At 33.9% G+C, this 26,312-nt stretch overlaps 1 protein-coding gene across 1 annotated transcript in view; it reads left to right on the top strand.

Annotated features, from left to right (window-relative positions):
* The window catches only part of CNTN5 (contactin 5), a 1,793,707-nt gene that overhangs the window by 37,941 nt on the left and 1,729,454 nt on the right, over positions 1 to 26,312 (top strand). The gene's annotated exons all lie outside the window — the stretch shown is intronic.

Genomic DNA, 26,312 nt, shown 5'->3' with positions numbered 1-26,312 from the left:
CTCAGAAACCTTTAGAAAAAAGAGATAAAGAGAATAAGAGAAACATTTTTAAAGGAAATGGTTCAAATAATAAATTAAAAACAAAATTATTTAACAATGTTAGTTGAAGTACAGGAGAGGAAGAGGGAATCTACTTGGGTAAAAAAGAAGGGGAAAAAGTGGAAAGTACTTATATTAGTAGATAAAAGCAAGAGCAAAAAGAGAAAAAAATAAGCAAAACCAGAAAAGGGAAGGGATAAATGCTATGAAGAGATCAATTGTGAGGGAAAAAGATACCAGAATTAAAAGACTTCAAATAAAAGATCTTCAAAATAAGACAGAAAATTAATGTACATATTTCTCAAAATCACATGGAACTTTTACACAAATTTACTTTGTTTAAGAAATAAAGAAATCTCTGGACCATAATTCTGAGCTGAAAACTTACTTTTTTGGTGGGTAAATAGAGTTAGTGGTCCCATCACCACTACCAGTCTGTGATGAAACACATTTTGTGGATGTTCACAGTTATTTTTATAGATTTTTGAGAGTTGACACAAATTATTGATTAACAAAATAAAATATTCAAAGTATGTTAGCTATAATTAATAAATCCTAGTACAAGGTCTAAGCATTTTATTGATCCTGTCACTACTATCTTTAGACAATATTTCAGGAAAAGACTTATTGATGTTATAACAGACAACTCACAAGAAGCAACTTAAAAAATACACAAAGTTTTCTTTGAGTTATAAAATCTGAGGAGGCTACTATTTATATAAATTCCTAGAAAAGCAAGTACTAGCCCTACTTTTACAACTGACTTTATGTTTGCTTCTGTTATCTTTATTCAGAATCAGAACAGAATAAGGATATGTATACTTAACACTCAAGAAAGTTTACAACAGGAGCTCTTGAGCCAACATTATTATAGTTAATTAAGAAGGGAGAGTAGCCTTTCTAACATTTTTTCCATATAAGATGAATTAATTTAATACTAAATGATATAAAAGGAAATTAACTGAAATTAATGCAAGTTAAACTTTTTATATATACTGGTGCATATAATAGTTGCAAACAAATAGTAATAGCAGAAGTTAAAATCGAAAAAGAAAATGAATGAATTAAATATGCATTTTAAAGATTAGAAAACCAACAAATAAAGCTAAAATAAATATAAAAGTAGAAATATTAAAATAAGAAGGGAAACATATATTGGAAAAATAAAGTCATAAATAAAACTAAAAACTCCTTTGAAAAGACATAAAATTTATGAATCATTGGCAACCCAATGAAAAAGGGGAAAAAAAAACGGAAAATTTAGTCAATAAAATGATTAGTGAATGAACAAATTTATATCTCAGCCAAACCAGAATAAATAAAAATAATAATAATTAGTTCATGATATGTATAGTAAAGTTCTAACAAAACTAAGAACCCCAAAATATAGAGTAAAAGTAGTTCTTATTGTTGGAAGAGTTTCTTATCTGGTGTCAGGAATGACGGGTTTCATTAAGATTTTCATTCTTTAGCTGCTCTTAATCTTCAGCTAACTTTAATTATTTGGACCTTAGTTTCCTAATCTGTAAAATGATGATGATAGCAATAAATATTTCATAGAGTTGTTTGGAGGGGAGTACTCCTAAAATATAATGAGCACTATATAAATGCTGCTTAATTAAATGTTACAAATAATATTGGGATAGAAAAATAACAGCACATTATTTAATATTAATTCAGAGATAACACACTCCCTTTGTGAGCCTGCCTATTGTTTTTTTTTTCAACCAAAGCACACTATATCTTAGATTGGTTAAGTGACTCATCAAAGTTTATATTATATAATCAATGACTAACCTGGACATAGAATTTAGAATTCTTAACATCAACCATGTATACAGTTTGGTGAGCCCATATTATTAGCACAGAAACACAATTAATGAGTGACTATATTAAAAGAAAGGAACAGTTTTGAAGTTCTTATTCCAGGTGTGAAAAGGCTGCCTGTTATAGCCTATTCTATCCTTATGACAGTGTTTAATATTGAAAATAGTGGTCTTCAGTATTTGTCTCTATATATTAATGTTATTTTTATAAGATGAGAGAGAAAAGTATTAAAAGGTTAAGTCAAAAATATATATTGGTCAGTTAGGTATTTAACAAAGATAAAAGAGTAATTATCCCAGGAAGAGTAAAGTTGATTGTGTGATAAAATCGAGGCTGTTATTGTGTTTTTTTTTCCTTTTCTTAGGTAAGATATAAAAGAACCATACTAAAAAAAGGATATCATCTTGTATTGGTCAAATAAAGATATTTGACCCCTCTAAAGTGTTATTTTCTGCTTGAATTCCAGAAATGTCTTTTTCAACTGGCTCTTTTATATACAGAATTATTATCTTGTAGTCTGAGTTAGTTTTCCCCCAGTATTTTGACAATTGTGTTTCAATAAAATTGATGTCTTTTGAAATTTTATTTATTTTATTTTATGGACTTAAAACAGTATTCTGTAAAAGAGTTCAGAACTTTTCTCCGACTGCTAAAGGGGTCCATGGTTCAAAAATTCAAGAACCCCTAATCTAGAATATTCTTCCCTTAAGATACCTTTTCATTCTTTACACAAAGTTTAGATTTTAATGAATCAATCAGCCAAATAACGCTACCTACTAAGTGCTCAACACTGTTCAAAATAATGGATATACAGACAAAAATGAAATAGTGCCTGTCCCTAAGAAATTTTAGTTGTATCAGGAGAAAGAACATACAGACACAAAAGGAGATATTTTAAACTGTACATTAAATACAATGTAACATTTGCAAGGGTATGGAGATCCATTAACAATTGTAAGAATCAGGAAAGTTCTCAATTAGGTGGTAGTTTTTGAGGGGAGAGTTAAAGAAATTTAAACTCTCTATGATTCGATATCCAGTCTTCTCCCAGTCACATTGCTTTTCTTTGGTTTCTTATTTTTTCTGTGTACAGAATACTTTACTATGCTGTATTAGGAAATAAGGAGTTAGAAGATCTGCTCCAAACTTTGCCAGTTAGTTTTTCCCATCTCTTTTTCTTCTTTTTTAGTTTCTTTATTTATACTTTAAAAATATCCTCAGCATCTCACCACTTCCTTCCCCTTATTGTACCATAATGTATGTGCATCTATGTATATATATGTATATATATATATATATATATATATATACACATATATATCATCTTTCTTTTCTATTCATCAATAGTTTCTTTGGAAGTGGACACTCACAAGTTATTTTTCAAATATTATAAAGTTATATATACAAACATATATTATGTTGTCTTGGTTCTACTCATTTGGTTTTCTATGTAGCTATGCATCTTTAGGTAAATCACTTAACTCCTCTGTGATTCCCATTCCTTAGTCAAATGCATCAGATGGATTAGATCACCTTTAAAGGCCTTTCTAAGTTTGTATCTATAATCCTTTAGACCACTTATATGCCATAAATTTGCATATTCTATCTCAGTAATTCCCCTGATATACCTAGTTGACAAAAACCTCCTTTTCTCAGACATCACAGGGGATTTTGATTTATAGCATTCTTATGTATTTGTGTAACATTCAAAATTTTATCTGTTTTTGTGTCTGAGCCCTGAACTAAAGTGCACAGTCTCCACAAAGTCAGGGATCATATGTATATAAACTAAGTTTCATACCTTTTTGGTGGACAGCACAATACTCTGTTCTCAGGAAGTATTTAAGAAGTATGTATTCAAAAATATGTTCAAAAATATAAAATCATAAATTATAGAACAGGTACCTGCCTTGTCTAAGGGAATTTCTTACCAAGCGTTTCCCATAGCTGTGAAAACACATGTCCTGTCCCTGTCTAATGATTTTTATAATGTTTTTAATTATTTTAACACCAAGTTAATCAAATGTTCAACTTTGTAGTCTATGTGTGGCTTGCAACTTGTGTGGCTTGCAAAATGCATATAGAATTCAAATAAAGGTCTTAACTTTATTTTTTTATAAGTCTACCATAAACTTAATCTTTTTTCTCCACATTGGTTCATGGAGAAGTCACTAACCATGTTTTTTTCTTTCCAAAAGAGGTTTGTGAATGAGACTGAATGAGCTGATGTATGTATAATTCAGGAGCATAATAAAATCATGCACCCCTAGTAAAGACATTTTTAGAAAAACCCTCTTCTGCACTTGAATTTTACCCAGAGGGCTTCACAGTCTACGCACAAAACTAGTCTTAAAATCACAGTAAATCAAACTGTAGATGTCGCTTTACAGATTAAATTGAAGGTGACCCAAAACACTAAATCAATGGGGCAGTTTTAAAAGCAACCTGTCCTAAATATGTTTACTTTCTACTACAAGCCAAGGTAAAGCTACAAAAGCTTAATAAAAATATGAAAAGAGGCATTCAATACAAAATGTTAATCAGTGTTTTTAAAGACTGAATTTAGTTTTCCCTTCTGGATTCTATTTTTTTCTTTGATAGAGGAAATATCCCATAGAAATAAGATCTTTTTAGAATCCTATGCTGAGGTTGTCATTGTCAAACCCAAATAGTATTTTAAGAGCTTTATGATTACATGGGTAATTGTATTCCCTCCACTGACCCAGGCTTTAATCTTTAATGATTCATCTCCTGATGAGGACCATCTTACAGTCTCCAAGTTTTAACTGGTCCTTATATGTTAATTATCTAATCCTTCTTTGGACCCCTTTTGGCCTACCCAGGGATGTTGGTATAACTTTAAATAAGCAAATTTTTAAATACCAGAAATTTTAGTTATTCATTATATGTCCCTTATATAATCTCTTTTCTGAACTAATTCAATCACCAGTCAACATTTATTATATTTATTATGTACCAGATACTGTGGTAGGTACTGGGAATAAAAAAAAAGGGAAATAAAAATAGTCCTTTACTTTAAGCATCTTACATTATAATAGGTGATATAAATAGATATTAATAATATATGTAGATAGATGCAAAGGAATCTTATAAGGGAAGATATTTGTAGTTGAGGGAACCAATAAAAGCTGCCTATAGAAGGCAAAATTTAGAATCTATGGGACAGACCCTATGCTAGAAGATAGAAACTGAAAAAGCCTCTTCCACTGGAGAGCTTTTATCAAGTGAGATAATGCATACATAAATCATTTGTCTTTTATTTTTGAAGAGGCCCAGTGCAATGATGTCACAAGGGTTATGTTTTGACTATAGTGTGTATCAGATTTAAGTGAGGCGGAGTTGCACAAAGTTGCCAGTCTCACTTTCTCTTTCAGTCATTTAAGTCCTGTGGCATGACAAAAGTCAGGATAACTGTTGATGGTTCAGGATGCTGTGGATGACCTCTGCATCTTCAATGTCTGACCAAACTCTAAGAGCTCCTCATTACCTTTGGAACAAATTGCTTTCATCCCCTCATTCTGCTGAGCCATGTTTTCACACACTAAGGGTAGAAATCTCCCTACTTACTGATGGTTTTGAGGCCAGTTACACTCAACCATCTGTGGAAATGGTTTTACCAGAGTGTAGCCACTGTGCAGAGTTATAGCTTCTTGGAGATGCTGTTGAGAGCTGGGTGAGAGGTAGACACCAAAAATGGATGGGCAGCACTGAAAGGGTCTCAGCATATCCCAATACCGGAGGTGCTAGTCCTCCCTGCATATCCTATACACACCAAATAAAAAAAAAATCTATGCAAAATAAATTTTTTTCTCAATTCCTTTGAAAACAGCTCTCCTTAAGAAGTAGCTGGCAAGTTTGTTCCTAATTTATCCTTTAATGTTCCAGTCTTGAGGAGGGAAAAACAAAAACAAGATTTCAATAGGTTTTGATCAAAAGGGGGAGGGGGAGGAATTCTATCTTGACTATGCTCTGTAACATTAGTTATGCCCTTAGGCCACTTCTCTACAGAATGTCTCTAGTCTGCAGAAATTCACTAGAAATTGTTTATCTTTCTACTTTTCCTCCTTTGCTTTGGCTGTGCAAACATGGCCTAAAAGACTATTTCAATTTCCTTGAAAGCACTGCCAGTTTGATGAAATGTGTTAGGGTTGTTTGTAACTTCTGTTGCTGCTGCTAACTCAACTTTCTTCTTTTAACCCCCCTTCTTGGATGTGGTTCAGAAAGCATAATCTAATAGTGTGTTACAGACATACTAAGTACTCAAGAGTCGGAGGGAGCCAAATGAAACTGAAGTCCATAAAACAGAACACTTTCTTGTGATCCTGAATTTCTGCTATAAGTAGAGCAAAAATATCTGGGCCCATATGCATGTGAATCACTATGCCATCATAACATTTTGCCTTTCATATGCATTTTCAGAGTCTCTAAAATTTGAGTCTTTTTCAGGACTGCTATGTATGCTCTCCTCAAAAGAAATGAACAGAACACAGATGCTGTCTTTACCCCCTCAAAAAAAGGCAATGAGAAGACATTTTCAACTGACCCACATGCCTCCTTGTTCATCTCTATAAAATCTTTATGAGAACAGTCTGTGCACATATCCAGGCTTTCACTGATGAAACCATGAACCGAAATAGAAAGCCTTTTTTTTTTTCAGATGCTATTCTATAGGAGAACTCCCTTTTACAATCATGGAGTTATTTAAGAAGTGTAGAGAATGCAAAATTCCACTTTGTTAATTGCTTGTGGTAGGTTTTTATTGTGTAAGCATGTCAATTAACAGAACAAAAACAATTTTAAAGGCTATGCTTAAATAATTTCTCTCACGGATGTTAAAATATTACATGATTTTGTGACAGATATACTATTTATATAACTTTCTTAAGTGTTTCTCTGAGTATTAATAGCAAGTCAGGTATAGAATAGGGCAAGGTAGATGGAGCAGTGGATAGGGTTCTGGGCTTGGAGTGAGGAAGACTCATCTTCTCAGACACATTATTTCTGTGAACCTGAACAATTCACTCAACCCTATTTGCCCCAGTTTCCTCATCAGTGAAATCAGCTGGAGAAGTAATAGCAAAGCATTCCAGTATCATTGCCAAGAAAATTCCAATATGGTCAGAAATGGTAAGACAGGATAGAAACAACAGAACAACAAAAGGCCTAAAATAAAGAGACTTATGTTTCCCTACAGTGTTCACCAGTGTTATAAAAAGATGTTTTCTATATAGTTTAATTGAGAGAAAGATTCCTAATTGAAGGTTAAGTTTTCCAAATGCATCTTTTTGCATATGGTATTGTATGATAATTGCTTTGTACCTCCAGGTTATGTTATTTAAATGTTTGTCAGCCCTTCTTGACTCCAGTTTTAGTACTCTATCTACTGTCTCAAAAAAAAAATCCAATAAAGCACATTTGATTAGTAATCATCTAAGCCTCTGCTTGAAGAACTCCAGTGAGGAAGAATCTCCTTACAACCTACTGTGATAATTACCACATTTTGAAAACATAAATATGACTTTTGGATAACTAATTGATAGAAGTTGGTTGGTTTATTTGTTTTTTGTTTTTATTTTTCCTGGATATAATATCTAAATTTTCCTCTTTGCATTTTCCACCTATTCCTCTGGGCTCCATTTAAATCTATAATTTTCAGAAGTAGCTTGGTGGTTCAGTGAATTGAGAGCCAAGCCTAGAGATGGGAAGTCCCAAATTCAAATATGGCCTGAGACACTTCCTAGTTATGTGAACCTGATAAAGTCACTTAGCCTCCTTTGTTTAGCCCTTACTGCTCTTCTGCCTTACATCCAATACAGAGTATTGATTCTAAGATGGAAGGAAAGGGTTTAACAAATAAATAAATGTATAATTTTTCATATTTATTTGAACATCTCCAGTGCCAACACACACAAACACACAAACTTGAATGAAAAATGTCTACTTTCTAGAATGGGACATATGACATGACCAGAAGATCATTTAATTAACCAACCAGTGTATATATTTTGAATATATCATTTTGTAACTGCCTGTAGTTACAAATTAATATTTTTGCGAATGGACACCTGAGAAGGAGATTGTAAATTAAAGGATAATAGGTAAAGGGGAGAGAAAGAGTGAAAGAGAGTTAGAGAGAGAGAAAGCAAGATGATAAAGAAATAAAGACTCAGACAATTAAGAATGTGGACTGAGAAGCTCTTCAGGTGATGGTCATGAGAGAGAGTGAGCTGTACATCATCCCAATCTTTTATTGTAAAATTAAGGAATTTCAAGTGGGAAGTAACTAACAAATGTGACATGGCATAGGACTTAACATTGGTTCAATTTGTAATCACGTAATCTTAGAGGAGGAGATTAATCAAACATTTGACTTAGTAAGGAATGTTGTCTAACAAGGAGGTACCCTGTAGCTGCTGACGTCCTTCCCAGGAATTCTGTTTAACTTTGGATTGAAGTTTTGAAAGTATAATGATCAATGTAAGATGATCATGTGTCTGGTATTTGAGCACTTGGGTTATAATATCAATACATAAATAATATTTTCAGCAATATACCTGGGATGCTACATGTTTAGATGGACAGTGAGATGGAGGAAGTAAGTAGGGAGAATATTTTAAAAATAGTACAATGCTTTTAATGATCACATTTACTCTTATTTTTATTCACATTTTTATTCATTAATTTGTTTATCAAAATATTCATTGAGTGACTACTATCTAAAAGAAACAAAAAATTTCATTTAAAGATCTTCTAGGTCCTTAAGTTACCATGTCTTTCCTTTTACCAAATAATACTCAAGTTACCCAAAAGAGTTTAAATATTTCAATTAAGGTCTTAACACTCCTCTCAAGATCCTCAGGGACAATGAGACTGGCTTAAAAATGAAGATGACTTCACCTGATTCCTTGGATTTCTGAGTTAGGAAAATTGGCAAGGATTATAGTAATAGCAAAGGTCACAAAATCAAATTTCCCATTTTTTTTTTTCAGATAGGATCAGAACTCAGGGTTCCGGAATTGTTCTACTATTTCATACTTCTGTCTATTTAAGGTCAAAATACAAATTCAACTTCAATAGGATGCAATTTATGTTAAATTGGAAATGTGTTATTTTGTGAACCACAATCCCTATTTCACACTAATTATGAACCACAGGATTTTTTATGTACAGAGATAATCTCTTATTTATATACACTAAAATGATATAAAGCAAATTGTCATTTTATAGTATTTCTCCCAAGGAAGAAGTGGGAAGCATAGAGAGCACAAGCAGTATTGACTAAGAACCTTATATATAATGCCTTTTTAAAAAAATCTCATGCATTTATTACCCTAAGCAACCAGATTCCCCAACTCTCCTTTTTAAGAATGTCCCATTTATTCTTTCTCAAGCTTTAATCATTAAAACCAAACAAAACAAAAACTTTAAAAAAATTAAATACTCATGTTTCCACCCAGTACATGACTCTGACAATCAACATTCTTCACATGTCCCTCAAAAGAACAAAAATCATGCTGATTATATTGCTTATTTGCTTGCTGTGAATGGAAAATATTGTGAATCTAAGAGAAAGCAAAAGTACCATACACTGAATTAGCTTCTATGATGACTATTCTTTTTTTGTTATACAGCAGAGTAAACAGTCATTAATTTAAAACTTGTAAATTGGAAATTCAAGGACTATAGCAGTGGAGCTAGTAGAGACACATTCTTACAATATATGATTACTTCCATAATTCTTGGGTGTGGAGAATTACTGTCAAACAAGATAGTCAACTTTCCCCAATGAGGTGCATCAAGTGACACTTCAGTAGGAAGGAAACCAGAAATAGAAAACATGAAGAGAATTTATATGAGTATATGTGTGCATGTGCACACACTATATATTTAGATATCTAGATATATCACATACATATATAATTAATACCATCAACCTACATTTATTTCTGCCTTTCTATTTCTATCTCTGTTTCTGTCTCTGTCTATTTGTCTGTTTCTCTCTGTCTGTCTCTCATATAAAAATCAGACCTGCTATTTCATTGGAATAGGTAACTATCTGGTAAGGAAGCTCTGCTAATCTTCTTTGTCTCTTAGAGCACACAGTCAATATGTGTCAAGGGTGGAACTTGATTCTAACCTCTTGGCCTTATGACCCACTTTCTATCCACCATGCCCTATTCACTAGTAATAGTACCTCTCTAATGGACTGATGATTTGAAATTCAGAAAAAAAAAATGAGTTTATGAAATTATCGTAATTCAGATCACAGATATTCATGAAGAGTTATGTGGAGAGGCTTTGCTTTCTTTTAAAATTTCATGTTGATAATTTTGTTTAAGTATCAATATCTATGGAAGAAAAAATAGCAAATTCTGAAATTTCTGGGTGCATCTGGTACAAAATAATATCGGACACAATCTCTGATCTTAAAGAGGTTAAAACTTACAAGAAGAAGAAAGTAATCATAAAATCAATTAGGCAATGAGTATAAAAGATCAAGAAGCCCATAGAAATTGCTATGTTATCTTCCTACTCAAAACCTTATTGTGAAAAGATAGGTTAAAAATAATCTTTCTTCATCTTATTAGATACATGACTGATCTCCAAAATAGATGGAAATTCACTCAGTTTTAAAGAGCACAATATTTGAATTCAGAAGGACCTTGGATGAAATCCTGATTGCTAAATTCAACCTATGTGACTGTGGTTGAGTCAGATAACCTCTCTGAGCTTCAAATTCCTCTTCTGGAAAATGGAGATAATACTAGTTGTAATATATGCCTCATAAAATACCTAAAATCTTGGAAAAACTCAAATATCTATGTAAATTTAGTTATAATTAATTTTGTTATTACAAATATAATCCTTGAGTAGCACAATGCAAATTTCAAAATATTTTTCAATAAAAATGAGAAATTCATTTAAAAAGTGACTGTCTCTTGCTTTAGTTACAAATATGCAACTATGTTTTTTTGTGTTGGAGATATTTAGGTTTTTTTTTGCTTACTCTTACACTGATGTTATATTTGGAGAATATGGAAGGTTGACAAAAGGGCAAATTGCTCTCAGTAAAGGTATCATTCCAGGAAAGGGAAAGATTGTAATAACCTTGGTGAGGAGAATTTTTTTACTCTATCTCAGAACACTCTCATACCCCTACTACACTCACTGCACCCCACCACCACATGGCCATTGTTTAACAGTATTAATACTATATCTTCTTCAGGGATGGGTCCTGGAAAGAGTGTAAAATCTCTTGGTTTTGCCACCTTTATCTTAATATCTTAAACACAGAAGAGAATAGAGTTTGTAACTTAGGTTGACATAACTTTTCCATATCAGAATACAGCTCAGTTCATTGTTCGGGGAATGATCTAAATGGATTATTTCTCAGAAAGTGATGCAAGGGCATGGGACAAATTCCTACCAAGCATCTGATAATTTCACTTCCATTGTGCTATCTGGAACTTGTCCTGCATATATTAGCCCATTTGCCATTCATCTTTTAATCTTTGCCTCTAAACATATTATCTCTTCTGTTCCTTTTCTTCTCTGACTTCAGGAAGAACATGAAATAGAATTCAGATTTGTTTGCTGGTCCCAGACTTCTTTACTTTTTCCTTCTGATATGTTAATAATGGGTCAAACTGGGATGGTAATAGAAGATATGATCCTGCCTTCCTGAAGGGAAGTTAGGTGACACAGTACACAGAGGTACAAATTTACAATCTTATATTCACAAGTTCAGATCTGGCTGCAGACACCTACTAGACCCTGGACAAGACACTTCACTCTCTTTGCCTTGATTTCCTCATTTGTAAAATGAACTAAAAAAATAAATGGGAAACCACTTCAGTATCTTTGCCAAGATAATCCTAAATAGGACATGACTGAAAATTTACTGATCATTTCCTCTACTTGGTAAATTCTATGACTCCATGAATTGTCCTTTCCTTTGATATATATATATATATATATATATATATATATATATATATATATATACAAATATATACATATGTGTATATATATACACATACACACATGATTTATATAATATAAGCTCAGTGCACATAGTATGTGTTATCTCACTGCTTATTTCCTTTCCCTTTCAACTATACTGGCCTCTTTGCAGTTCATCAAACATATACCTTTCCTTATCTACTAATGGCCCCCAAGCTTGAGAAGTACTGCCCTTTGACCATCTCTTAATTTCCCTGGTTTTCTTCAACAATCAGCTAAAATTGCTCCTTTTTCAGAAGGCCTTCCCATTCCTTCCAGCTGCTTAATGTTTCCCCCTTTCAGATTACCTTTCTTTCCTCTGTATATATTTTATCAATAACTATTTATATGGTGTTTCCAGTGCTAGAAAGTACACTTCTTGGGAGAAAGGATTTGATCTTGGTTTTGGTTTTTTACTTTTGTTTGTATCTCTGACTTAACATAGTACCTTGAATATAAAAAGCACCTAATAAATGCTTGCTGAATGTTCAACCACCAACAAAGCAATTACTCTCTTTGTTTCTCCCAGTTCATATCCTTCAGTACTTTACTTGTCTTACAGTGATTTCAATCATGTCTGACTCTTTCTCAACCCATTTTATTGTTGTTATTGTTGTTTTGGGAAGGAAAAAGATACTAGAATGGTTTGCTATTCGCTTCTTTAGATCATTTAACAGGTAAGGGGAATAAGGCAGAGTTCAGTGACTTGCTCAAGGTCATACAGTTAGTGTCCGAGACCAAATTTGAAGTCAGGAAGATATTTTCCCTGAGTCAAGGCATGATACTCTATACACAGTGCCACCTAGCTGCCTGAGCCTTAAACATAGTAATATTTTAATGAATATTAATGGGATTGAATTTAACTATTAAACATGATATAGGATACCAAATCATCAGTCAATGCAAGTCAGACATTGTGGGTAGCAATTACATTAGGAGGCAGGATCCTTTTCTGATGTGCCCCATGGTTGTCAATGATCACATACCCACTGGACATATGTCTTGTCCTTGACTTGAATTTCATTCCTAAAGGAGAATTTCCATTAATTCCTGTAAGAGCACTGGCTTAGTCTGTCTCAAAGGAAAAGAGACAAATTACTGACTAATTAATGCCATCCAGGGTTTTCTTACTTCAAATTTTTAAGCCTCATCTTGCTTAATTTGCGAGATCTATAAAGACTGCAGCCAAGGGTGCTATGTCTGAAAGTATGACATTCATTTGGAATATTCAGTGTATCATTCATAAACCTTCCTGTGGTGATTTCATTTAGCACACCAAAAATCACCATGGGGAGTTCCATTGCTTGAGACAAGGCTGGTTACTTCTGCAAATTTATTCTACTACAATAGGCAACAGCAGGTATTGACTACACATGGAGCTCAGAGCATTGTGCTAAGTACTCCAAGGGAGAGTTACAACAGAATCACAGATGTGGAGTTGCTTGTGTTATAAGAGGGAAAACAGGCCCAACACCAATGAAGATATATTAAAATCACTCAAAGGATTAATTGGGGTGAATGCTGATTTCAGTTAAATAAAAAGTTAAGGAGAGGTTAAAAGTCTGAAAACTAAATTTGAATGATGATGATAACGATAACTAGCATTAATAGAATACATTAAGGTTTGCAAATAACTTTACAAACATTGCCTTATTTTGTACTCATCACTGTAGAAAGGAGGTATTTTTATCACTTCCATTTTATGGATCAAGAAATGGAGGCAGATAGTTTACGTGACATATTTAGAGTTACACAACTTCAAGATCAGGGTTTTATCCATTATGCATTATTGCTTCTCTTATTTTAATCACTTTCTTCACAACAGTAAGGTAGGTTAATGAAAAATTATTATCTGCCTTTTTAAAAATTTTATTTAGTTAATTTAGAACATTATTACTTGGTTATAAGAATCATATTCTATCTTTCCCTCCCCTACACCCACCCTTCCATAGCCCAAACACAATTCAGCCGGGTAATCAGAACCTATTTCCATGTAGTTGTTCTTTGTACTAGGATGTTCATTTAGAGTCTTCATCCCCAATCATATCCCACTCAACACATGCAGTCAAGCAGTTGTCTTTCTACGATGTTTCTACTCCCATCAATTTCCTCTGAATATGGATAGTGCATAGACCCCTCCAGTTTATTCAGGATCACTGCATTGCAACTAATGGAGAAGTCCATTACATTCAATTGTACCACAGTGTGTCAGTCTCTGTGTACAATTTTCTCCTAGTTCTGCTGTTTTCGCTCTGCATCAATTACTGGAGTTCATTCCAGTTCACATGGAATTTCTTCAGTTTATTATTTCTTTGACCACAATAATATTCCATCACCAACATATACTGCAATTTCTTCAACCATTCCTCAATTGAAGGGCATTCCCTCATTTTCCACTTTTTTTTGCCACCACAAAGAGCGCAGCTATGAATATTCTTGTACATATATTTTTCCTTATTATCTCTTTGGGGTACAAACCCAGGAGTTCTATGGCTGAGTCAAAGGGCAGACAGTATTTTAGTGCCCTTTGGGCATAGTTCCAAATTGCCCTTCAGAATGGTTGGATCAAATCACACCTCTACCAGCAAAGCATTAATGTCCAGACTTTACCACAGCCCTCCAGCATTCATTACTTTCCTTTGCTGTTATGTTAGCCAATCTGTAAGGTGTGAGGTGATACCTCAGAGTTATTTTGATTTACATCTCTCTAATTATAAGAGATTTAGAGCACTTTTTCATGTGCTTATTCATAACTGAAAATTGCCAATACATATACCTTGCTCATTTATCAGTTGGAGAATGGCTTGACTTTTTGTACAATTGATTTAGCCCATTATAAATTTAAGTAATTAGACCTTTGTCAGAGGTTTTTGTTATGAAGATTGTTTCTCAATTTGTTACTTCCCTTCTAATTTTGGTTGCATTGGTTTTGTTTGTACAAAAACTTTTTAATGTAATATAATCAAAATTATTTATTGTGCACTTTGTGATTTTTTCTAACTCTTTCTTGGTTTTAAAATCTGTCCTTTCTCAAAGACCTGACATAAATACTATTCAGTGTTCACCTAATTTACTTATAGTTTCCTTCTTTATGTTCAAGTCATTCACCCATTCTGAGTTTATCATAGTGTAGGGTGTGAGATGTTGATCCAAATCTAATCTCTCCCATACTGTCTTCCAATTTTCCCAGCAGTTGTTATCAAATAGTGGATTTTGGTCCCAAAAGCTGGGATCTTTGGGCTTATCATAGACTGTCTTGCTTAGGTCACTTACCCCAAGTCTATTACACTGATCCTCTTTTCTGTCTCTTAGCCAGTACCATAATGTTTTGATGATTACAGCTTTATAATATAGTTTGAGATCTGGTACTGCAAGGGCACCTTCCTTCCCATTTTTTTTTTTTATGATTTCCCTGGATATCCTTGATCTTTTGTTCTCTCAAATGAACTTTGTTATGGTTTTTTCTAATTCAGTAAAAAAGTTTATGGGTATGGTACTAAATAATTAAATAAGTTTGGGTAGGATGATCATTTTTATTTATTGTGTTAGCTCATCCTACCCATGAGCAGTTAATGTTTTCCCAATTGTTTAGATCTAGGTTTAATTGTATGGAAAATGTTATGTAGTTGTGTTCATATAGTTCCTGTTTTTGTCTCAGCAGATAGATTAACAAGTATTTTATATTGTCTAAGGTGATTTTAAATGGAATTTCTCTTTCTAATTCCTGCTGCTGAGATGTGTTGGAGATATATAGAAATGCTGATGACTTATGTGAGTTTATTTTGTATCCTGCAACTTTGCTAAAGTTGTTGATTATTTCCACTAGCTTTGTAGTTGATTCTCTAGGATTCTTTAAATAGATCATCATATCATCTTCAAAGAGTGATCTCTCTTCATTGCCAATTTTAATATCTTCCATTTCTTTTTCTTCTCTAATTGCTACTGCTATTGCTTCTAGTACAATGTTAAATAATTAAAGGTGATAATGCGCATCCTTGTTTCACTCCTGATCTTATTGGGAATGAATCTAGTTTATCCCCATTGAAGATGATGTTGGCTGATTGTTTTAGATAAATACTGTTTATTACTTTTAGGAAAAGAACTTCTATTCCTATACTTTATAGTGAGTTCAATAGATAAGAGTGTGGTATTTTGTCAAAGGCTTTTTCTGCATCTATTGAGATAATAATGTATTTTTTTTGGTTTACTTGTTGATATGGTTAATTATGTTGATAGTTTTCCTAATATTGAATCATTCTTGCATTCATGGTATAAATCCCACCTGATCATAATGAATAATCCTCATGATCACTTGATGGAGTCTTTTTCTTAATATTCTCTTTAAGATTTTTGCATCTATGTTCATTAAGGAGATTCGTCTATAATTTTCTTTCTCCATTTTTGACCTGGCTGGCTTTGGAATCAGTAACATATTTGTGTCATGAAAGGAATTTGGTGAAGTCCCTCTTTGCTTATTATATCAAGTAGTTTGTATAATATTGGGAATAGTTGTTCTTTGAATGTTGTGATAGAATTCACTTGTGAATCCATCAGGCCCTGGTGATTTTTTCTTAGAGAGTTCTTTGGTGACTTGTTCAATTTCTTTTTCTGATGTGGGATTATTTAAGATTTATATTTCTTCTTCTGTTAATCTAGGCAATTTATATTTCTCCTAAATGTTCATCCCTATTATCTAGTTTGCCTTATTTGTTGCCATATAATTGGTCAAAAAAGTTTTTAATAATTGCCTTAATTTCCTCTTCATTTGGAGGTGAGGTCTCCCTTTTCATCTATGATACTGTTAATTTGGTTTTCTTCTTTTCTTTTTTTTTATTAAATTGAACAGTAATTTGTTTATTTTGTTTGTTTTTTTTTCAAAATACCAGCTCCTAGTCTTATTTATTAATTAAAAATTCTTTTGCCTTTGATTTTATTGATTTCTCCCTTAATTTTTAGGATTTTTAATTTGTTTTCATCTGGGGATTTTTGATTTGTTCACTTTCAAGTATTTTTATTTGCATGCTCAATTCATTGACCTCTACCCTCCCTAATTTGTTAAAATATGAACACAAGTATATAAATTTCACCTGAGTTCTCCTTGGCTGCATCCAATAAATTTTGAAAGGATGTCTCGTCATTGTCATTTACTTCAATGAAATCATTAATTGTTTCTATGATTTGTCCTCAAACTAACTGATTTTGGACAGTCATATTATTTAATTTCCCATTAATTTTTGATTTGCCTCTCCATGTACCTGTGCTGATTATTATTTTTATTGCATTATGATCTCAAAAGGATGCATTTCCTACCTTCCCCCTACCACCTTATTTTTCCATTCTCACTTTCCTTGTAGGATAAGATAGAATTCAAGACCCCAATGGATCTAGACCCTCTTCCCTCTAAGAATTGATTTCACAGAGAGTGAGGTTTAAGTATTACCTATTAGCACTCTCTTCCTCTCCTTCTTATAAGAATATTCTTCCCTTCCTCTTCCCATGTGTATCTTTGTGTGATAAAGATTATCCTATTTATTTTGTTTCTTCAAATATCTCTTGGTTCCATCTTTGGTACCCCCATCCCTTTTTCTTTTTTCTTTTTTTGCATATTATATTATAGAGCTTAATACCCCAATCTCTTCCTGTGAATGATTCTTCTAATTACTACATTAGTGAATATAATTTTTGAGAGATACAAATATTATTTTCCCTATGTATTAATATATATATGTATATATATATATATACATACATACATATAATTTGATCTTATTGTAGCCCTTGAAGAGAGTTTGAATAAAAAAACATTTTTCCCCTTTTCCCTCTCTTTCTTATTTAACTTTTCATGTTTCTTTTGATCTTTGTGTTTGGATATCAAACTTTCCACTTAGTTCTGGTCTTTTCTTTTCAAATACTTGGAAATCTTCTATTTTGTTGAATGCCCATTTTTTCCCTGGAAGTATATAGTCAGTTTTGGTGGATAGGTGATCCTTGGTTGAAGACCCAATTCTCTTTCCTTTCTGAATACCCTGTTCCAAGCCTTGCGGTCCTTTGGTGTAGAAGCTGCCAAGTCTTGTGTGACCCTGATTGGTGCTCCTTCGTATCTGAATTGTCTCTTTTTGGCTACTTGAAGAATTTTCTCTTTAGCTTGAAAGCTCTTGAATTTGGCAATTACATTCCTGGGAGTTGTATTTTGATGATATAGTATAGAGGGTATTCTATGAACTTTTTAAATGTCTATTTTCCCCCCTTGTTCAAAATCATCAGCTCAGTTTTCTTGGATAATTTATTGTAGTATGATGTCAAGATTTCTGTTTATTTCTGGGTTTTCAGGTAGACCAAAGATTCTCAAATTGTCTCTTCCTGCTCTGTTTTCCTGATTCATCATGGTTTCTGTGAGATATTTTATGTTTTCTTCTACTTTGTCAGTCTTTTGACTTTGCTTTATTAATTCTTGCTGTTTTGTAAGATCATTGGCTTCCAATTGCCCAATTCTGGTCCTTAAGGCCTGTTTTTTATTATAGTCTTTTGATTTTCTGCTATAATATTTTGTTTTCCTTTAAACTGTTATTCTCTTTTTGAACTATTTCCCACTTTTCTTGCCAGAAGTCTTCCATCTTTTTGATAAGCTCCAAATTAAATTCTTTGAGAACTTGTGGACAATTTCCATTTTTTTGGAAGGTTTTGGAGCATTTATTTGTATTTCCTACTCTATTTCCTCTGTAGTCTGTGTTTTTGCTCTGTAATAATTATCCAGGTTCAACCCCTTCTTCTTGTTTTTCTTGGTGTTGGGAAGTTGTTATTCCTGGGCATTATTTGCCATCACTGTGGTGGTATTTCCTTCCCTTTTCAGTCAGAAATCTGAGTGAGATGGGCAAGCTCTCTGTGTATGGAGCTAAGGAGCAAGCATTTTGGCTGATGCCAGCTCTGGAGTCTCTGCAGCTTCCACTGTTTGTTGTCCTACTCTGTGCTATTTCCCTATCCTGGTGCCCACGGTCTGTGCTCCTCAGTCTGCTGGGGCCTCAGGTCTAGCTGCTCTATGAGGTAGATCCTCGTTAGTCTCAGTCAGCTCCCAAGGACACAGAAGTGCCTTTCACTTTCTCCATAATTTCCCCTTGCTTACTCACTGATTCTAGCACATGCTAGCCCTGACTCTGGCTCCATAGCTGGGGTGGGGGAGGGTGGCTCAGCTCACGTTTTGGTGGAAGCTTTTTCCACCCCTTATGGTGTGGAAATGCCCAAATCCCACATACCTTGAGTGCTGAGGCCTACTGTAGAGTCCCTTCATTCATATGAATTTGTTTCTTTTTGGCTTTTTGAGGTAGCCTGTATCAGTAGGTGGTAAGGAGAGGAAGAGTCCTGTGTCTAGAGTGGCACCATGTTTACCTTGAAGCTTTATTATCTTCCTTTTAGAGTGGAATCTATGAGGGAGAAACCCAGGTTTGTAGCAGGGTCTAAAGAAGGGGTGGCTCAACTCCATTCAATCTAGAAGTAAGAAAAAGTATTTGTAGAAGAAGTGGTTTATGATGTTATAATAGCCAAATAGCTGATGAAGTACTTTGGGGGATAATCGGATAGCCTTAAGGCTGATGGATAAGCTCAGGAGCCAGTAGATTATCCTCTTTGGAGCTGACAGTATAGAGTAGCAGTTCTGCTGTAGAGTGTCAGCTTCCTCTGGGGAATGAAGCTTCCTTTGTGGAGTGTCAGCTTCCACTGTGGGGTGGCAGCTTCCACAACCTGTGGATCATGGTTGGTATATTTACTGGAGTCTGGTAGCTCAGCATCTCTTTTTCCAAACTCAGGTGAAGGTAGATTTTGGGGTTTATTGTCATAGATGCAAAAGGTTGGAAGCCTCTGTGTTCTCCCATTGTCCACCTTGTTATCATTTGTCAGGGCGAGATCTTGATACCCTTTCAGAGTAGGAACATGGGGGGGGGGAATATGGTACATTGGAGGTCAAATATACATAATTAAATATTTCTAAGAACATTATAAGCAATGAATAAAATAGAATGGGTACAAAGCTGATGCCTAGCATAGAATGTTATTAATCTGGTATACAGAGTGTATAAGCAATTCATTTTTATTAATGTTGAAAATGCAGTTGCTATGGTTGATGTTTAAGTTGTGCTAAGTAGGGAGAAATGAAAGATTATGGGGGTCCCATTCCTTTTACTACCCTTTACAGCCTACTACCTGCCTGTATCAGAATGACGTTCACTGATTTGTGATGCCCATGACCTGAATTCAAATCTTACCCTAGACACTTATCTATGTGACCTTAGCCAAATTACTTAATCTTTCCTAGCCTCATTTTTTTCCTGTAAATATGGAGCTATGTAAGGGGTAAATTTAGGGGTTTTTGACTAATATATTATGCTAATGGCTGTCAGGGATTAATTCAAATCTCAATAAAATTACTCAAGTCAGTTGGGAATTTTTTGGTGGTTTAATTAATATAGATGGAAGGAATTAAGAAGAAGAAGAAGAAGAAGAGAGAAAGGGATATAAGATTTCTTCAGTCTATCCTATACTAAGGGAAGTTTAGAGATCTCAGCCACGAGGCCTCCTCCAAGATGAAAACTAGCTCGGTTTCCAGCCACGAGATCTACTTCAAGATGAGGGGCCTCCTAAGATGATAGTGCTTTTAGGAAAGATAAAGGAAAAAAAGGAATCAGTCTAAACTCTGAGAGAGCTCAGGGAAGAGGCTTTACCTGACCCATGCTATTGAACTTCTCCTAGTCACCACACCAAGGACACTTATCACCAAACCCAGACAAGAGCTTCAGGCACACCAAGATGCCAAGACGTCCAGCACGCTACCACATTTCCACCATGAAAGAGAGCCCGGCAAGAGGAAGTGACGTTAATATATAGACTGTTTTTACATCACTTCTTGCATCTCACATGTACCAATGGTAGCTTAAGCTTGACTTAGGACAGCCCAGCGGGTCTGTCAGTTCTTTCTTGTTTGTCATTTGCTAGCACATGTGTGACATTGGCCATCCTCCTCAAGACTTAATCCTTAAGTAGGGGTGTAGACATTCCTGTTTATTAGGATTTTAAAGATTTAATCAGGGTGGAGACAATCTAAAATTCATAGCTAGGATTAGATCCCCTCTAAAGTTCCTTCCTACTCTAGACTATGATCCTGTCTAGATGTGTGAGAGTTAAATTCTGGACCAATTTTTTTTCTGTTCCCATATCTGCCATCCTCTTTTTGAATATATCTTCTAATCTTGGTAGCATTTTGATGTTAATCCATATTTAAAGATTTGGTAATGTTATAGAACAAAGTCATTCTAGCCATATAACAAATAATCTCTTTATGGTGGCAAATAATTGGAAATCGAGTGAATGTCCATCAATTGGGGAATGGCTATACAAGAATATTGCTCTACAAGAAATGATGACTAGGACACTCAGAAAAAAATATAGAAAGATCTACACAAACTGATACAAAATAAAATAAGTAGAACCAGGAGAACATTGTACACAGTAGCAATAGTATTATTGGATTGTGAAAGACAGCTACTTTCAGCAATACAATGATCTGGGTCAATTCTGAAGGACTTATGACCAAGATTTCCATCTATCTTCACAGAAAGGATTATTGGAGTTAGAGGCAGATAAAAGCATACTCTTTTTCACATTACTTTATTTGTGGGTTTTGGTTTTGTAAGAATATTATCTTAGAACAATGACCAATATGGAAGTATGTTTTGCATGATAATACATATATAACCCAGATCAAAAGTCTTACCATCTTAGAGGGGGCAGAGGGAAGGGAAGGAGGAATACAACTTGGAACTTCATATATGGGAAAACATGTCAAAAACTTGTTTTCATTTAATTAGGAAAAGAAAATCTCTTTGAATAAAGAAAAAAGTGGAACAAAATCATATGTTCTCATCGATTTCTCATTATTCTTAATAACCTTTCAAGTAGGCTTTTTAAGACTAAGCCCCACCCCATCTTTCCAGTTTACCTCATATATATTCCTTTGTACTTAAGTATTAAAATGGTCTTTTCTTGACTTTGAATATATCCCATGTTCTTTTGATTCCATTCTCTCATTCCTGGTTCTTATCTGAGAAATTTCTTCATTCATTCCTACCTATAAATTGCTACTTATCCTCCAAAATCTTGCAATGCTATTACACTTATTATGTATTACTGTGTGTCATGATTATCAGTTTATAGCCTATGTCTTTGAAGTATACTTTCTTTTAGGTCAGGAACATTATCTTATTTAAACTTTATTGATCTCTTAGGGCCCAGAAGAGCAAACATTAAGAGGTTAATTGGTGTTTTTAAGTGAATTGAATTAAAAATTGTAAGATTTAAATTAATATCAATAACTCCAAGTAATAATTTACAAAGTTTGTTAATAATCACTTGAAATAGAAGAAATTAAAAAAAAGAAATAGAAGTTAAAAGCCTGGGGGCAACTGAGTGGCTCAGTGGATTGAGAGTCAGGCCTAGAAATGGGAGATCCTAGGTTCAAATCTGGCCTTAGACAATTCCTAGCTGTGTGACCCTGGGCAAGTCACTTAACCCCCATTGCCTAGCCCTTTCCACTCTTCTGCCTTGGAGTCAATATTGGCTCCAAGATGGAAGGTAAGAGTTAAAAAAAAAAAGAAGTTAAAAGCCTAGTTTTCTAACTAAAGTAAGACCACATGTATAAATTTTCCTGCCTGGCTGAAAGCCAAGGCATGGTCACACCAAAACTTTATCCAATGTACATACGCATACAGTGTTTGCACTCAGCTTGAGCACAAAAATAAAGAGTCTTGGGGAGCAAATTCTATCTACACAAGCCCCCCTGTGATTCCAATGGGAGACAAGCATGTTGGAATTTCCCAGATTTATATTCCTAGTCTCCCTACTGAATCATTGTACATAACCAACTTCTATCTCTAAAGATCCCTTACTAAAGGTGCATATAATATTGCTTTTTCTAAGGGGAAATTATAGTAATTTGGATATAAGAGGGAAATAAAAGAGAAAGAGAACAAAACCAATGTTAGGTAGGTGCATTGACAAAAAGCCAATTAGGGGACAATCCCTTCTGGCATAAGATTGTACATTCAAAAGAAATGTGTTCAACCCCCCACAGTTCAATACACTACATCCCAAAGTTCATTCTGGATCTCTTGATACAGTGTGTGGTTTCTGCAGGCATCTTCATGGCACCTTCTCCAAACAGCTCACTTTCTCAATTCATGGAATTAGCAAATTTCTTATCCTAAAAATTTCTCCAAAAGATTTAAACTTAGCATTATAGGAAAATAATACAGAATTAAGGAAATTGATTTTTTAAATGATGACAAATAGAATGGACTTGAAAGAAAGAAAAATCCCAGTAAGATCATAAAACTAGGGAATTGGGAGGATTATAATTGATATCCTTACTAATGATGACCATTCAATGATTAAATTAATCTGAATTGTTGATTACTATTGGGACACTTTGAATTCCAAAGTGCTTTTTCTTACTCCCTATTATATATAGCAATCCCCATCCACCAAATGATCTGTGTTCAGCAAAGGCAAAACAATTTCTTTAATATTAGTTTAATTAAAGTTTAATAAAGAAAATAAAGCTGCTATAGAACAATTAATTCATTCAAAAGATAAATATAATTTTCACAGTACACATTTCATATTATCAGTCACTGTTTCCTCCCACTGGTGTTGGGGCTATCTAAGAATTCACCGCAATGTTTTCAGAAGGTGACATTTCTATACCTATTTGGTTTTTATTTAATTCTGTAGATACATATTTTTGACACAATAATGTCTTTTTGAGAGCTCAGGCTTAAAGTACATACTCAGTAAGTTGCTTTCTGCATTCGATATATTTCTGCTTTTAACCTTTAAGACACTTGGTCCCCAGAAGAGTTGTAATCTGAAATCTGCCTGTATAATATATTACAAATTATAATGAAATAGTATTTCATTCTAAGGTTTAAAAAGTCATGAAATTTGACAATTTTCTCTGATCCCTCTAAATAGGAAAGTACTTCTGTAAAGTCATTCCTGAGTTGACATCAATTAACAGAGAGTACAACTTATTCTGATTTAACATAGCTCATATTATGCAAATTGTCAGGCCAGTAAGTACCATTAATATGTACTGATTGGCTAGATTTGCACATTGGCCTGCCTCCCTAAGTATTTCAGGCTATGCTGTTCTTATCACTAACTCTTGCCCTATTGTCTTTCCCATTTTCTTCTCTTCTGTTTCAATTTCTCATTCCTCTACTTTGCTCATTTAGAATGCATATTACATTCTAGCTTTTACCAATCAGTCTCATTATCAGAGTATAAAAAATGCATAGGGATCCTGGTTATCTGCTTACTTTTTCAATTTCCTAGCCTTGGTACAAGCTGCCTTAAACTCTGTCCAAACTAGCTCATTGTTAGGGTTGGAAGGATTCTTGCCCTAAAGCTGTTCTTTCAAACTCAGTGTTGGGCCTGAATGCTTTCTTACCCTCAGGCTTTCTTCCTTCAAGTTGATGATCAGGGCTAGAGTGAATGTTGCCTTTAGGTTGGCTCCTTTCAGTTTCAATTTCATGACTCCTGCCTTCTAGCCTTAGGTTTTCACCTTTCAGTTTCTGAATTAGTTTTTAAAAGCCTGCTACCTTTAAGCACTTTTTTCATGATAATATTCTCCTGTTTCATTCTTCAAAAGCATACAGGTGGATTCTTGTTGCATGGATCTGGTATTTTCTGTTGTACAATTCAATATTCATTAGAAGTGATTCCAATATTACATTTCATTTTAGTTTCTAACCATTTTTGAGTTTCATTATGGGACATGTTAATGTTAGTCCTCTTCTTTGCTACATGTATGTTTTGTATTGAAGGAAATAATTTACAAACACATACTATCATTTAAAATATATGGAAAATCAATGAGAGTTGAAAAAAATTGCATGTATTCATTTGGAAGTTGTATGAATCTTAAAGCTCCAAGGGAAAACAGGTAACAGGAGGAATTTGAAAAATAGAAAATTTGGGCTTGATGACAAGGGGAAAAAAGACAACTTTCTAACAATTTTAGAACTGTCCAAATATGCTATGGACTAACTATCAATAGTGGAATCTCCACTACTATAATATCCTTACTTGCTGTAGTGGGGATTCCTTTTGTTTCTAGGTTGGTGTGGGTTGTAAAATTAATGATCAGTAACTAAATATTATATTTTATAAAATTTTATTAATAATAACTAAAGTGAAAGAACTTTCTGACTTCAGCATGTTCACAGGTGTAGAAGAGGAAGAGGGAGGCTTTACAGCCACTTAAATACAATCACGCAAAATGTGGGGATGCAGGAAAAGGAAAAAGGATTCTAGCAATACAGAAAAGAACTTTGGTTAATATACTTTTGTTTAGGGGTTCAAGAATTTCTAACTATACATTTCCCCCTCTGATCCTGCTAAGGAGACCAGTATCCCCCAAAGCATCATGGAAACATAACTAACTTATAAATTATAATAATTTGTGGATAAACAGAAAAAATAACAAAACCAATGATTACTAAGTTGACAAGAAGCTAATTTTGGGGCAGTCCCCTTTGGCATAAGAGTGTACATTCAAAACAAAGGCATTTCAACCCTCCATAGTTCAATTCACAAAGTTGACTCTGGATCTTCTGCAGCATATGGTCTCTGCAGACATCCATCTTCATGGGGCATTCTGGATTCTGGAAAGTAGCTGTTCGAATTTAAATCAAAGTTCAAAACAGTAACTTGGCCCCCCTGAGGTGAATAATAACAAACAGAGGGATCACTCAGGGATTCATGGCTGTGTTATGAGGTATATGAATCAATTTGCAAAAGAAAATAAAAAAAACATGAAAAAATTCAAATAAAAGAGAAAAATTATGTGTGGATGAAATACAAATTGTGAAAGTCTTATGTCTAAAAAAACCCTAAGTAAAGGAAAAACAAATCTATAATAGGTCCTTGAATCAGGGCCCAATTAAAATGATTTAAGAAATTATGCATTTACCCAATCATTAGCCAGGACTATAGAAAGTTTGCCTCACCATGTAAGACAGAAAAGGAACTAGATTATATGAACCAGGTAGGAGCCAAATTTGAGATACTTGGTAGATTTGGGACAAGGAACACATGTTAAACAGCCACAAACTCAAACCCCAAACATGATCAAGTCCTCTTGTCTTGGCTCAAAATGACATCAACCCTATCAGGATTGGTTGGTCTCTTTGACCTTGCGCTTGATTAGCACTATGCATTTTAGCTTTGTGCTTCTTTGGCACTGTGTAATGACTCTTTTTGTATTCTCTTGTTCTGGGATCAGGCAGAATCATTAAGCAAAGTCCCATACTTTTTTAAACAATTAAGGCCATCATTTTTATAGTCTAAAGCTTTTGGGGTATGCATTAATATGAGAA

Source organism: Monodelphis domestica, chromosome 4, assembly GCF_027887165.1.
Source record: "Monodelphis domestica isolate mMonDom1 chromosome 4, mMonDom1.pri, whole genome shotgun sequence".
Taxonomy (NCBI): domain Eukaryota; kingdom Metazoa; phylum Chordata; class Mammalia; order Didelphimorphia; family Didelphidae; genus Monodelphis; species Monodelphis domestica.
This window is presented reverse-complemented; position numbering and strand designations above follow the sequence as displayed.